Genomic DNA, 15690 nt, shown 5'->3' on the forward strand with positions numbered 1-15690 from the left:
CTGGACAGAGCATCAGGCACGATATTGCCACAGCCCTTCTGATAGGTCACCTTGAAAGTAAAGTTCTGGAGGTGAAGCACCCACCTGGTTAGACGGGAGGAGATCTTCAGGTGATTAAATACCCAGGTCAGAGCGTGATGGTCCGTGTAAACTTCAAACACAACCCCCTCCAGATAGTGTCTCCATTTTTCCACAGCCCACACAAAGGCCAAAGATTCCTTTTCAGTCGTTGAATAATTCAGCTCAGTGCCATGCAATGCTCAAGAGGCGTATGCGATGACATGTTCAGCCTGGTGGATTTTCTGAATGAGCACCGCGCCAAGCCCCAGGGACCTCATGTATAAACGGTGCGTATGCACAGAAATGTTGCGTACGAATGTTTCCACGGTCAAATCGTGATGTATAAAACCTAAACTTGGCGTAAAGCCACGCACATTTCCACGGTACCTCATACCCTGGTGTACGCAAGTTCTCAGCTCGGTTCTGCAGACTGGCGGCACCCAGCGTCAAAGCAGTGCTACTGTTCTCCTGTGTGGTTACTGTTTCTTTCTTAGATCCACATTCCTGACGCGGCTTTATAAATACACTGAAACTAACTGCATATTGTTTATTAGTGTAATGCAACTGATTGTAATTAACCTGTAACAATATAATGGTCCAGGGAATAGCCATAGTATTCCAAATACCATAACTGCTTTAGCGTTGTTACTGTCAATGCACCGTCTTTTTTTTTCATTCAGCTGCTCCCGTTAAGGGTTGCCACAGCGGATTATCTTTTTCCATATTACTCTCACTGCACCACTCGGAGTATTTATATCACTGTATCTGAGTTTGGAATCACAGCAGCAGCTGATCGGAAAGAGAATTATCGGGATACAGCTTCAAGCACATGCTGCCTCGGCCATGGCAAAACTCTTCAGAGCTTTTCCTGTACGGACCTCGCGGTTCAGAAACAGTTTCATCCCAAGAACTTTAAGCGCACTCAATCAGTCCATCAAGTGCTCCTTGTAGAACTGTTTGTACTTAAAAGTACAATCACTCCACTGTAAACTTGGGATACAGTTATAATATTGCACAACCTGCGCCACTTTATAAAGCGCGTATTTACATATGATGACGATATCATTTTTAAGATGAAATGCAGCAAAATATGTTGATTATACAGTATTATACAGATAAAACTAACTTCATTTAAATAATTTATATTGCTAATAATCAAATGTGTGGACACGGTGCCGCGGTACCTTGTGTTTATTCTTGCTGGACTGGTGCGACACTGGTAGGATAGATAGATAGAATAATTAAACACGTACTATGAAGATATTTCAATGTTCCTTAAACGTTTTGAAGAATTGTCGTTCTAAGCTTACAGATGGCTTAACGTCTATTACAGAGCTGATTGTGTGGTGATTGGGTATTTGGAGAAAGAAAAGTAAGGACAAGAATTGGAGATAAGTATGTTTGAAAGAGACAGTACTGCTGCAATAAATTATTAAGTCCCGTATGGCTTAGGTCTTCTTGGGGTCTACAGCGACCCCCTACGATGAAATAATGTGCCCGAGGAAGCGGATGTGGAGTTGAATGAAGGTACATTTCTTTGTGTTCAGCGTGAGGGGCGCTTGATGGAATCATTGGAAGATGGTGTCCAAGTCCTGGAGATGTTGTTTAATAGAAGGAGTAAACAATGACGTTGTCGATGTAAACAAAGCAGATCTTGCCTATCAACCCTTACAACTTGTTCCATGAGCCGCTGGAAGGTGGCCCCAGCATTTTTAAACCCAAAAGGCATGACTTTGAATTGGAACAAGCCTTCGAACAAGCCTTCGGGATTGATGACTGCTGTCTCCTGCTAGAAAACAGTTTTCCACATTCAGGACAGCTTCTATCTTTTGTGAATTCTTTGGTGGCTCTGAAGATGGCATTTCTGTGAAAACTCTTTGCCACATTCAGAACAGCAATGTGGCATCTCCCCTGTGTAAATTCTTTGGTGGCTCTAAAGATGGTTTCATTGTGAAAACGTTTTGCCAAATTCAGAACAGCAATATGGCTTCTCCCCTGTGTGAATTCTTTGGTGGATCTGAAGATGGCATATCTGTGAAAACTTTTTGCCACATTCAGAACAGCAATATGGCTTCTCCCCTGTGTGAATTCTTTGGTGGATCTGAAGATGGATTCTCTGTGAAAACTTTTTATCACATTCAGAACAGTCAAATGGCTTCTCCCCTGTGTGAATTCTTTGGTGGCTCCAAAGATGGCTTCTCTGTGAAAACTTTTTACCACATTCAGAACAGTCAAATGGCTTGTCCCCTGTGTGAATTCTTTGGTGGCTCTGAAGATGGCTTCTCCTTGAAAACTTTTTGCCACATTCACAACAGCAATACGTCTTCTCTCCTGTGTGAGTTTTAAAGTGTGTCTTTAGATTTCTACTGTCAGAGAACTGGTTTCCACATTCAGAACAGTCATATGGCTTCTCCCCTGTGTGAATTCTTTGGTGGCTCCGAAGATGGCTTCTCTGTGAAAACTTTTTCCCACATTCAGAACAGCAATACGGCTTCTCCCCTGTGTGAATTCTTTGGTGGCTCCGAAGATGGCTTCTCTGTGAAAACGTTTTCCCACATTCAGAACAGTCATATGGCTTCTCCCCTGTGTGAATTCTTTGGTGGATCTGAAGATGGCTTCTCTGTGAAACCTTTTTGCCACATTCAAAGCAGCAATACATCTTCTCTCCTGTGTGAGTTTTCATGTGTATCAGGAATGTATTACGGTGTGAGATTTGTTTGCCACATTCAGAACTGCAATATGGCTTCTCTTCTGTATGAATTCTTTGGTGGAGCAGAAGATGGCTTCTCTGTACAAACGGTTTGTCACATTCAGAACAGCAGTGAAGTTTGATTCCTGTATAAAGTTTAAAAGAAAAATAAAAAAGGTTAGACTTTAATCCACTTCTTTATTACTGACATTGTCTTACAACATTAAACAGATGTTGGTTTAATTTATGAACAAATTTTGATAAGCATAAGCAAACATAAAACTTTAGTACATGAAAGGACAATCAATTTATAAATGAAAAAATGAACAACTACTCAACACATGAGCATAATCCAAAAAGTTTAAATAGTAAATAGATCATGAGATTATTGTTGATTTTAATTTTTACTACATTACAGAACAGCATCATCATGTTGTCATTATATTCTTAAATTTGATATATATTTTTTTAATTATTGGAGGTAGAAGGTGATAATCTTCACCTATCATTATACTGGAGAGTGTCATGTCTAACACGTGAAATGCACTTTTATTAAACAGAATGTGTCTTAATATTTCTAAACAATTAGTTCAAAGCCAACTGACTCCATAATGTGTTTTTTTTTTTATTTGATTTTAAGAAGAGGCAGAGGATAGCAAAGTAAAAAGCTTTAAATATACAATGAGAAAAGTGTAAAACTTCAATGAATAAAATGCACAGGTCACTGAAAAATCCAACAGACCCACATGACACCTGAACTGAAACAGCAAACTGGACACTTGTGGCCAAAATCCAAAATATACTTCTGTCTTCATACCAAATGCATCAAGGGCTTTTTTAAAGCAAATGGATTTAAAAATGCATTTAATGGATTTAATTTCTTCAGCTAAAACAGGGGCCTCCAGAAAAGCAGCATAATTTTGTGAGAGTTTTGGTAAATCAATCAAATTAAAAACCATCAATCACTTCCAAAGATGGGGGTTCAGCAGAGAAGAAAGTTCAGGAAAAAATCTAAAATAAACCTTACTAATTTCCAAGCAGTAGTTAGTGATATTATCTATATATCTGTATTATCACTGCATTTTTGCTCGACTTGGGACATGGAGGCTAACGAATCTCATCTGTGCAGTCTAAGACATCACATCTCACTCAGTTTAGTACCAGAGAGATAGCAATGAGAGCACATGAAATGAATTCTCAACTCTGCACATTTACTCATTTACCTTCTCTCTGATTAGTGTCATTTTGAGCTTCTCTACTGGATCAGAAAAACACGGATGTATTTAAAAGATTATTCAGTCGCTTCCTAAGATTGTCAATATTACTGTATGCTGACTGAGTTTTCTTTAACCAGTCTCCATCAACACATAACAAAACCTGCCTTCTGAAACACCTCCAGAACCACAAACCTTCAGAGGCACAGCATAGTGAACTGGGCCCAAACCTCCATGTTTTTTACTAGTGGCAGAGGAGGACAGAGCCACACAGTAGCACCTTGAGGCAGCTCAATGAATATCTTCTGTAACCAAAATAAATGATTCTTGAAAACAGGCTGTATCAGCATAGCTCAAAGACAATAAATCAGCAACACTTGAATGCTTGCAAGTAGAAGAGAGCAACCTTACAATCCAAGAGAAGACACAGAGATTAGACAGGAGAGAGGAAAACAAAGAACAGTAATAAAGGAGAACTGTAAATGAAATACATTACAAGGTGCCAAACAAGTTCAATCAGTAGTCCCGCCAACAATCGTTTATAATGTAGACTGTAGCTCCAGAATCCCTACCGTAAACCGTATATACAAAAAACTAAACTGAGGTCTCAAATAAAAAGACAGGAAAAAAATCAACAGGTTTTGCTTATGAGTGGGCAAACATGGAGAGAGCTCAGTAAACAATCTCACTCTGAACCCATCATTCACAATACAAGGGTCAATGTTGTGATAAAATGAAAAAAAAATCTGAAGATAAATATGACATCCAAGCAAATATTAAACCATTGTGGGTCAAGAGTATGTGGAGTATGCAAGGCTCGTGTCCTGACCCCTCACAACCCGCAATGACTCTCTAATTACATGTGCATGTACACATACGAAATACACATATGAAAAAAAGAAAGAAGTAGTAATTATGAATCAATATTCAGGAAAATGTATAAGCAATACTGGAATCTATAATAATAAAAGGCAAAGCCCTCACTGACTGACTGACTCACTCATCACTAATCACTTGAACTGACTGTGAAGGAGAAAGGACGGCCTTATATGCCGTTCGTTTATAAAACAGCGGACAGGTGACGTCAGCGCAAGAGGCGAAGCCACAGTTTAAAAAGGTTTACTTTTCTTCTTAATAAAAATTTTAAAGCAGTACTTTGCCAGTACGAAGCACAGGTATTTTGATATATATCAAAATATATTGCGTCATCACGCCTCCCACGTAAGCACGTGAACTGACCCGCTGCCGTTTGCAATGCCATATTCGCGAGATACAAGTTTAATGAGAAGACACAAGGTATAAACGACAGTTTGGATCACATTGTAACAGAGTTAATATTGCTGTAGCGAGAAACTTTTAACTGCCGGGTCTTAGCTAACATTAAATAAACCCGTGGACATCGCAATATCACACAAGAGACCGGCTCACGTGAAGTGACTGAACGCAGCAGGAGTGATCACTTCGATGAATCAAACCTGTTCAAAAAACACATTACACAATTGATAAGGTACGAACACATAATGAAAAAAAGCACGGTATAAACCGTAACTTTAAATTAAATTTATAGAAACGCTCCCCCTACCGTTTTCAATACCATATTAGCCCCTGCGAAGCGCGGGGATTTTGCTATATATATTAAACTATTTCAACCATTCTATGATCTGCTTCTCGCAACTGAAAGAGTGCACCGTGGCAGAAGTTAGCCGGCTTGCTGACCAATCACAAGCGTTACCTGGTAGGTAACCACCCATACAATCAGATTGTGAATCAGACTACGAATGACTGCAATGTAATTACCCCGATCTACATGCTGTCAAATGAACGAACCACACGCCGTGGCACAACGTTAGGGGCTTTGCCTCTACGTCCCAGGTTCAATTCCCGTAAGGAAGTGCAGTGAGTGTGTACGCCTGATGAGCCCACAATTACGGCGAAACACGTGTCGTGTACTATGCATCTTCAAAGCACGATGTAAACCGTAAGTTTAAATTGAGTTTATAGAAACGCTCCAGGTGCCGTTTCCAATACCATACTCCATCCATCCATTTTCCAACCCGCTGAATCCGAACACAGGGTCACGGGGGTCCGCTGGAGCCAATCCCAGCCAACACAGGGCACAAGGCAGGAACCAATCCTGGGCAGGGTGCCAACCCACCGCAGGACAGCAATACCATATTCGCGAGATACAAGTTTAATGAGAAGACACGAGGTATAAATGAGACTTTGTAACAGAGTTCAAATTGCTGGAGCGAGAAACTTTTAACTGCCAGGTCATGTCGCGTGTTCTCAGGTAGGTACACCAAAAAATGTATACATTTATGCATGTAATGGGCAAACAAAAAATGTACTATACCCGAAAGCACTGCAGTAGTACTCAATGTATCTTTACTTCTTAAATGTTAATGTTTTACTGTTTAATAATTTATACGCTTCTTATATGTTGTTCAAATTCTTTTATCAAAATACCAGTAACAGCGCACTGCACGATAACGTGGAGTGAATACACTTCACATGACCATTCATGTCATTTATCCTCTTTCTCTGTACGTTTACCATTCGTTTGCTCAGAGGTTGATGCGCTTGCTGCTTAATGAGCAGCTCTTCACCCTAGCGTCCCGCTGTTTCTCTTCTTTCGTCAGCATCTTTTCCTGTTAAAACGGATTGTTAGTTTTTGTGTTGCGATAACTTAGTATGGTGCGCACAGCTGTGAGTTGATTCTACAATAAAATAAAATAAAATAAAATAAAGATAAAAAGAGTAATAAAATCATCACCCTGAAAGCGAATAGTACACGTGACGTAGTATATGTGTACCAAATTTCAAGTCAATAGATGAAACGGTTTGTGAGCTACAGGTGATTTAAAATCCTGGACAGACAAACGAATAGCCACGGTAGCGTATTATAGAAGAAAATTTTACTGTTTAATTTATATTTATATGCAATGTGCTTCTTATATATTACTTCATATTCTCATATGATAATGATGTTAATGTTGTTTATATTGATTTCTATGTTATTGTAAGTGCTCTTTATTTGTGGAAAAATAAATTTGGCAATTAAACTTATTTTATACATACATTTTATTTTTTTCTCTTGCACTCAGTGAGCGAAGCCACTGGGTAATCAGCTATATGTGTATATATATGTAGATATGTGTATATATATATATATATATAGATGGATAGATGGATAGATGGATACTTTATTAATCCCAATGGGAAATTCACAAAGGCAAGTCTTGGCGTGTAAAACTCCATGCCCACGTTGTAAAAGTAAGTGTGTCCAGGGAACGAATTCACATAAAATAAATTAATACGATAAAGTAATAAAGTAATAGGAGTGATCAATAAATAAAAATAGAAATAGAAAAATAAAAGTAAAAAATAAAAGTAGAAAAGTACACATACAGTCATACACGGAGCTGCTGAAAAGGCTGCCACTCTCGGCGGCGCCGGATGTTAATTATGTAGATATGTAGATATATATATATATACAGTGGAACCTCGAGATACGATCACCTCTGTATACGAGAAATTCAAAATATGAGGAAAGTATGAGCGAAAATTTCTGATCTAAATGCGAGCATTGGCTCGCGTAACGAGCCACGAGCCAGGCTGTGGGTATAGCTCTCAGCTTAGCAAGGGGGCGTGGTAGCAGTTGCGAGCCGCGATCTGCGGTGTCTGCGTTTCTCACTTAAGTGCACAGGTGGGAAACTGCCCACATCCATGATTGTTCCTGTGGCTGATGGGCTGCAGCTGCCATGTCCTCCCCGCATATATAGAGAAGCGCGAGCCGGTTAAGGGGGAGAAGTAAAAGAAAAGAGAGAGAGAGAGAGAGAGAGAGAGAGAGCGCAGGCAGGCAGGCAGGAGAGCAGGCTTGCGTGTAGCTGAACAGGCGAGCCAAACAGCTGAAGCAGGACGGTGTAGAGAAGGTCAGCTGCATTAAGAGTGTCTCGCCTGTTGCAGAGCCCGCAGGTGAGACGCTAACAGAGAAGAAGCACCGGGGATTGTCGTCCGTTTTTTAAAGACTGCATCCTTTTGACGTTTTAACCTCGTGTTAAAGGATTGTTATTCTTGTGTATTTTAAACCTCCACTTCACAACTGTTTTAAGGATTATTTATTTAAACATTTATTGAATGCTCTACTGCACTTTGGACACCTGTTTTGATTCTTTTAATAATCAGTTATATTATTTACCAGTGTTATTTATTAAAGGTAGACTACAGTATATATAATTTATCATTGTTATTTGTTAGGAAAATTGATTTTTATGTTAATATATTTGGGGTGCGGAACGGATTAACTGGATTTCCATTATTTTCAATGGGGAAGTTTGTTCTAGATACGAGAAATTCGCTATACAAGCTCAGTGCTGGAACGAATTAAACTCGTATCTAGAGGTTCCACTGTATGTATATATATATATATATATATATATATATATATATATGTGTGTGTATATATATGTACATATGTAGATATGTATATATATGTAGATATGTGTCTGTGTATATATATGTGTGTGTGTATGTATGTATGTATGTATATCTATGTGTGTATATATGTATGTATATATGTATATGTTTATATATATGTGGATGTCTAAATGTATATATATATATATATATATATATATATATATGTAGATATGTATATGTATATATATGTTTGTGTGTGTGTGTGTGTGTGTGTGTATGTATATGTATATATATATATATATATATATATATATATATATATATATATATATATATATATATATATATATAAAATATATGACAGCAACACTCATAACAATGACAACACAATTACATTGACAATCATATTACGTTATTTTTAAAGTGTTTCCTTTTCTTTTTCATAACCTCTTTAACACACTACTTCTCCACTGCGAAGCGCGGGTATTTTGCTAGTATCATAAATAAAACAGTCAAAGCGGCCAAGCACCAGTGACATGAAGGAGACAAGGGCACTGAGTGCCTGTTGAGGGTCGGTGAACAGCTGCTCTCCCAGGAAGGACGTTTGAGGCTTCGCCAGATAAATCAAGAAAGCAGAAAAACCAATTTGTGGAACCTTTGTGATCACTAGAGACGTGGTCTTCTGTGGTGTGGACTGAGTCATTGGCAGTAAACATTGATCTTCCATCCTTCATAAGTTACATTTGAATTGTTGAGTTCCTCTTTCAGAATAGTAATTCAGTCAAAATAGCAAAGCAGCTTGATGGTAATTCGACATAGAATATAAACGAGGGAAAGTGACCGCACACGTCTATGTGCCCACACAATTTCAGGAAAACCAAAAAGCCTTTGTTTTTCACAAAGATGAACATATCCTCACCCTTAGCATCATTTGGAACTCCAATAATTCTCATGTTGTCTCTCCTTCTCCCATTTTCTTGTCCATAAAGTTTCTTATGGAGAGGTTGGGCCTCAGCATAGGAAAGTATCTCAGAGTCCTGCTGCTCCACTCGAGTACAGACCTGAATAAAAACTAACAAGAGTTTCTGCTGTTCATTTCTGATTTTAACAATATCATCATGAAGGTCAGAAAAAACTTCTCTCTTCTGATGTGTTCAAGGTCACACAGTATTTGGCTCCGATATAAAGGCATTTGGTTGGTCAACAGTGGAAACTGCTCCAGAGTTATCTGTCACCATGGCGGCCTCAATCAGACTCCTCTGGCCTTGAATCAGAAGAACTAGGGTGTGTCTTCAGATATGAACAATTCATATGTCACACCGACAAGTAAAAAAAAAGGGTATGTTGACACTCTGATGAAACATTTCGAGGTTAATTTGTAAAAACAGTAATTGCAGGGTAGCTGAACAAAGCTGTACACAGCCATTACGCCACCAAGCATCAAGTGGCCCCTCAACTATAAAATGCATACAAAAATATCTTTTTAAATCGTTAAATCAAAACAGAACAATGAACAAAGTGAAACCTTAATGCACTAACCCAGAGAGAGCACCAGTGATGTAGGACAAACAATTTAAGATGAGAAATCCCGGGATTGGAAAAGTTACTTGTTCTGGATAAAGAGTGGCAGGTGTAACCAGGACTGGTCAGCTTTATCACACACCGGCCCCATTTATACTGCCAATTAGAATATTAATGGACGTTCATTGCTATGATTTATTTATGCTAACAAAATTGAAATTTCAGTGTTTATTGTGTATTAAAGGTATTGTGTGAGTTCATATATGCAAATAATGTGTAGTTTAATTTGTCATTTTGTGGTTGTCATTAATCAAGGATAGGCGTCTGCCACATTTTCATTAATTTCCATCACACCAGGAGATATTCCTGCTATAATTGTATGAAAGGCCTCAGTTTTCAACCTGATGATAGTTTCTCTCACTTCTAGTATCCATTTACCTTTACTTATTTCGCTGACACATAATCCAAGGTGACTTACAGCATTTATGATACAATTGGTTGCATTTCATTTGGTTTTCCAACTGGAGCACAGGCAGGTCCAATGACTTGTTCATGGACACACAGGGAGTCAGTAGTGGGATTTGAACCAACAACCTCAGTGTTTGCAGTCCAAAGTCTTAATGACTCCACCACACTGCCTGATATCCTCCAAAGACTTTTAGGAATGTCATCATGACCGACATCAACAAACTCCTGTCCAGAGCTCCTTACTGTGGCCTTTACTATGGAGTTCTTGAACATGGTCAGTTCCAACTCTACCGCGTAGATAAAAACGAGTGCACTATAGTATACATACTATATCATCAGAGGTACAGAGAAGAAAATGATCAGGAGATAACAAAAGACAAGTCGAGTTTTGAAAGCCCCTAAACTCCAACAGTCTAACACACTATTTGGTCATTTATTCCAACTGTCTATCATTCTTTGTGTAAAGAACAACATCCAAATGTTTGTGCAAAATTTACCCATAACTGTTTTCTAACTGTGTCTCCATGTTTTTGTACACAGGACAACACAGGCCAAACTCAAGACTATTAGCTAAAGATCCACAGAGATGGACCCTCAGTTGGATTAAGCAGCTCTGAGAAGGTGTTGCTTAAAATCTTCCATACAGTTAAACCTCTCTACATATGCATGAAAATGTTAGTGAACCCTTTGGAATCTCCTGAATTTCTGCCTTAATTCCTCCTGAGAATGTGGTCTGATGTTCAACTGCACTACAATAACAGACAAACACGATCAACCTGAACTCATAAAACACAAACAACTGGACGGTCAATGCTGAACATGTCCATTAAACCTTTACAGTCCAGTCAAGTCAGGTGTTCAACCAATGAGAGGAGACTGGAGGTGTGGCTTGGAGGCACCTAGACAAATAAAAAGAAAGAAATGTGGGTTCTGGAAAAGCTGTCTCTTCTTGATAAAGATCTGCTCAAGAACATACAGAACAAGAACATAAGAAATGTAACAGACAAGAGGAGACCATTCATCAGTTCATCAAGTCTGTTGTTTTAGCTAACCGCTAAGCTATTCCAACCTCACCTCAAGATAACTCTTAAAGATTGTCAAGAGGAGATTATAAAAAAGAGAGATAACAATAAAGGTGGAAAAGCTAACAAAAGCATTTCAAAGAACCTGATATTCTGCACCGTACGGTGTTCGTATGGTGTGGGTGTACACACATAAAACATGATGTTGTTTCTGACAATATAATATGGCAATCTGCAGCCATGTCCAGCTCTCATAACTCAATAATCCAAGCACTTTACAGTACTCATATTATAATAAGGGCATGTAGCAAGACTGAAGCTGCCTTTGTTAACTGTAAGTAGTTACATTTGTAGAAGAAAACCTGCACAGGTCACCAGGAAGAGTCGATCAATCTTCTTTTACTTTCTAAGTCTTGCAAAGGTAACACTCAAATCAGCAGAGCAGTAAAATAAAAGTGGAACCTCGGTTCACGAACGTCTCGGAACACGTACAAATCAGTTTACGACCAAAAAGTTCGCCAAACTTTTGCATCTGTTCACGACCACACACTCAGTATACGAACAAGTCAGTTTCCCTTTTAGTTTGTACGTGTTCGGTCTCTCCCTGTGCAGCGAGCGAGCAAGCAAGAGAGAGAAAGCGAGACACACACAGGCGCTCCAGGCGCACAAGAGACACACACACACACCCAGACGCACGAGAGAGACACACATGCACACACGAGAGAGAGGGCTGGATGCATAAGGTAGAGAAGGCAGTTAAAGAATGCACTGGGCTTGTTTTTGTTTTCACTTCTGTTTACAGCGATCGGTTCGTAACGTGCATTGTTGCAATGTTACTTTTCTTGGTGATTTATTAAATTATGGATTTTTCAAATGTTCATTTTCTCCCTCTGCTTAAAACTCATTTAAAAAAAGTGTTTTTAGTGAGCGGTTCGTAGCGCAAAGTATTGCAGTGTTCGTTTTCTCTGTTGCTCAAGGTTTTCTCAGTGTTATTCAATGTTTTTACATTTAGTTTACTATTACGCTGTGCATTGTATGCTATAATTAACTATATTTGTGCTTAAAAACTTTTAAAAAATTATATATTTACATACAGTTCGTACGGTCTGGAATGGATTAATTGTATTTACATACAATCCTATGGGGAAAATTACTCTGGTCGTAACCCGGAGTTTTGGAACGAATTATGGTCATGAACCAAGGTTCCACTGTATTTGTGCTGTGTCCTTTTGATGCACTCCAAAGTCAGGTCTTTAGCTCTTACTAATAACATAAGCTCTAATATCATTGGTTACTCCTAGTTGCTAACAGGACATGGCAGAACAGAGATACCTTAAAAGATTACTATCAACCTGGTCCACTTGGCCGGATGGCCGCTTGTCAGTTTCGTTAGCCTTAAACGTTCATGACATTAAGGTGCCAAAGTACACTGGCCTCCTAAACTTCTGTACGCTTATCCTTCACAGTCCTTTCAATCACAAGTTTCATGTTCCATTGTCATTATGACTTGTCAGCAACAGACAATACAAGCAGATGAATGTCAAAGCAAGCACGTCCTAAAGTACTTTTAACTTTATTTTATTTCATTTGTTGAAGCCTTTCTGTTACTGAAATACTAAATAAAAACACACTTAACTGTCTTTAGTTCAACCTTTGTTATAGTAAACACCAAATTATACCTCAGATTTTTAAGCATAAGCTCAAAGAGTAGAGACTCCAATAAACCCAGTAAGTAATGTAGCCGTTTTGTTCTTGTCAGTACACCTACATGACATGCCAGGTGCACAATGGACCGGCGATCTAAATCCGACTTCTACACACTCCATTAATACACAAGTCACCCAAGATGTGGCTGACAAATGTCATGTCTCCGTGACCTCGCTCGACCCGTGATTCATTTATTTTGAGGTAAAATAGCTTTGACAGACGTGATGTTGATTTACGTGGTGAACTGCTTGTTGGTGAAGTAACCTGCTGACCCCTCAGTGTTTCATGTGGCCTGAAGTATTCATTGTAACAGCAATCATGTCATTACATGTACCACGTGACAGTGGCTACTCGCTCAAACAGTTTTGCCTCACACCTTTCCTGAACCCGAGACCACAGAGGTGCTGTAACTACATGAATGACCTTTCACTCTCAGATGAAGAGCAAAGCCAGATATTCTTGAATGCAGGTGATGGGATCTCAAAGCATCAAGAGAGAGGAGGCTGATCTACCAGCTAATGAAGTTCTGCATCATCCTGACTGCATATGTAGGAGATGGATTAGCAAGCTCCATATATGAATGGTTCATTGTGCTGATTAAAAGGAGAGCTCACATGAGTATTTAAAAAGTGATTGTGATTTATAAATAATAAAAAAAAAAAGTAAATTTGTGTAAAAATGTGTGTACGCCAGGTTTAGTAAATCCGATTTTTTTGGGTGTACACATTTTCCTGTTTATTTTGGCATGCACATATTTTCACATTCAATTCTGGTCAGAGTGTTATAAATAATCACCCATGGTCTGGTGTGTGGGTCTTTCGAAGGCCTGTCACCCCATGTCACCATGTTTGGAGGTAAAAAAAGCACCTCATGGTAGAATCATAGTTGGGTTTTTTTTTTTTTTGCTTCTGCAGGACCTGGACAGGATGACATCATCAATGTAACGCGGAGTTAAAAATTATTATGAAGAAATATGAGAGGAGAATGTAAGAATAGCGAAAGTTTGATATAAGTTAGGTAATGAAACAAGACAATGAGCAAAAAGAAAAGAAGAAATCTACAAGAGAAAGGCTTTAAGTGAAGAAAACTGGTGTTCTGCACTAGCCAATCAGAACACAGAGCTACACCAGAAGTCAGCTGATCATTCAAGATACCCCAGAAACATCAAAGAATTGAACACTCTGGAAAGGAGGAATGAAGTAAAATTGAAGGTTGAGCAGAAACTGCAGGAAATGTGTGGTGGAGGTCATTGGAGATAAAGGAGGATCAGCAAGTTAGTAAAGATGGGGGTCACAAACTGAACTGTTCAGGTTTAAACAAGTTATTCAGGAATGACGAGAAGTCTAGTTATTACTTAACATGACAGTGTTTGTCTATCTTTGGGGACTTAATTTGAAGATCAGACCACACCATTAAGAAAATTAGAGCAGAAAATCTAAAGGATTCACAGACTTTTTCTTGCAGCTATACCTTTGTTTAACACTTTAACAAAAGACAGGTTTAGAAAGTTTCGTTAATGCTACAAACTATAATGGAAGAACAGAAAATTCCAAAACTTGGAAAAATATAGTGAAATTGTGATTTACTGTGTGTTTAATATTGTTTGAAATGTCATCTAAGTTTCACTTAAAAAAAAGCACAAGACAGCACTTTCAGGCCCATAACCCTGACCCCTAAGACGTACACACATTTTTATTTTTCACTTACTTGTTTTAGATGATGTTTTAGGTGGTGACTGACCTTCCTGAATTTTAGGAGATGGAATTTCTTCAGTCATCTTTGTTTCAGACTGTAATGATTCATATTTTACATTGATAGAAGACTCCACAGATGAAAAATGTCTGCTATGAGAAGAGACTAACCCGGTCACTGCTCCATCTTGATGTTCATAATGAAGGTCATCTTCCTTAACACTCTCCATACTCCTACAGTTGTCCATCTCAGTGCTAACACACTCCTGTTCATCCTCCTCTTTAATACTCTCTGTCCCCAGTTCACTGTCCTCTTCCTTAATGACCAAACCCTCCTGTTTGGGGTGGACACTCTCCCACTCACAGTCTTCCTCCTTAACATTTATGATCCTTAATTCTATGATATTCAGGTCAGCCTCACACATCTCCTTTTTCACATCCATTTAAACGTTACAGTAAATGGCAGATTTGTCTCTCTGTGGGAAAAAAAAACAGAAATCAATTCCATTAAAACTGCATCATTCAGATCTAAAGACATTTGATTTTTATAACATCCTGTTAGTTAAAGCTGATGTCAAGTCAGAGAGTTCATAGAAATCACACAGTAACTCATCACTTTTCATGTCACATTTGCTGTAAAATGTGTTTCAGAATAAAAGGAGGGTCCAACAGGCTAGAAGAAGAAGGCCATCTTGCACAGTTATGTGTCAACAGTATTCACTACTTTGATTGAACATTCAATACTGTTAGGGTCCCGGAATTTTATTAATAGTTAATGTTAAGGAAGGTTTATACAAGTTAGGCCTCAGGATTATGTTAAAAAACTGAAAATCGCTGGACAGCTTGTCTAATGTGACATTGCTCCAACCTTGCAAAATCCAAAACTATTATTCAAGTCA

At 38.6% G+C, this 15690-nt stretch overlaps 1 long non-coding RNA gene and 1 pseudogene across 1 annotated transcript in view; one reads left to right on the forward strand and one right to left on the reverse strand.

Moving 5' to 3' along the window:
* LOC127526435 (uncharacterized) overlaps positions 1-15269 on the forward strand; it is a 51957-nt gene extending 36688 nt beyond the window's left edge. Inside the window, exon 3 of the long non-coding RNA XR_007933983.1 lies at positions 15202-15269. This is a non-coding gene — a long non-coding RNA (uncharacterized LOC127526435). The remainder of the gene's footprint in view (positions 1-15201) is intronic.
* On the reverse strand, positions 1866-15234 carry LOC114644079 (zinc finger protein OZF-like; annotated as a pseudogene).
* Positions 15270-15690: the final 421 nt, after the last annotated feature.

Source organism: Erpetoichthys calabaricus, assembly GCF_900747795.2.
Source record: "Erpetoichthys calabaricus chromosome 1 unlocalized genomic scaffold, fErpCal1.3 SUPER_1_unloc_6, whole genome shotgun sequence".
Taxonomy (NCBI): Eukaryota; Metazoa; Chordata; class Cladistia; order Polypteriformes; family Polypteridae; genus Erpetoichthys; species Erpetoichthys calabaricus.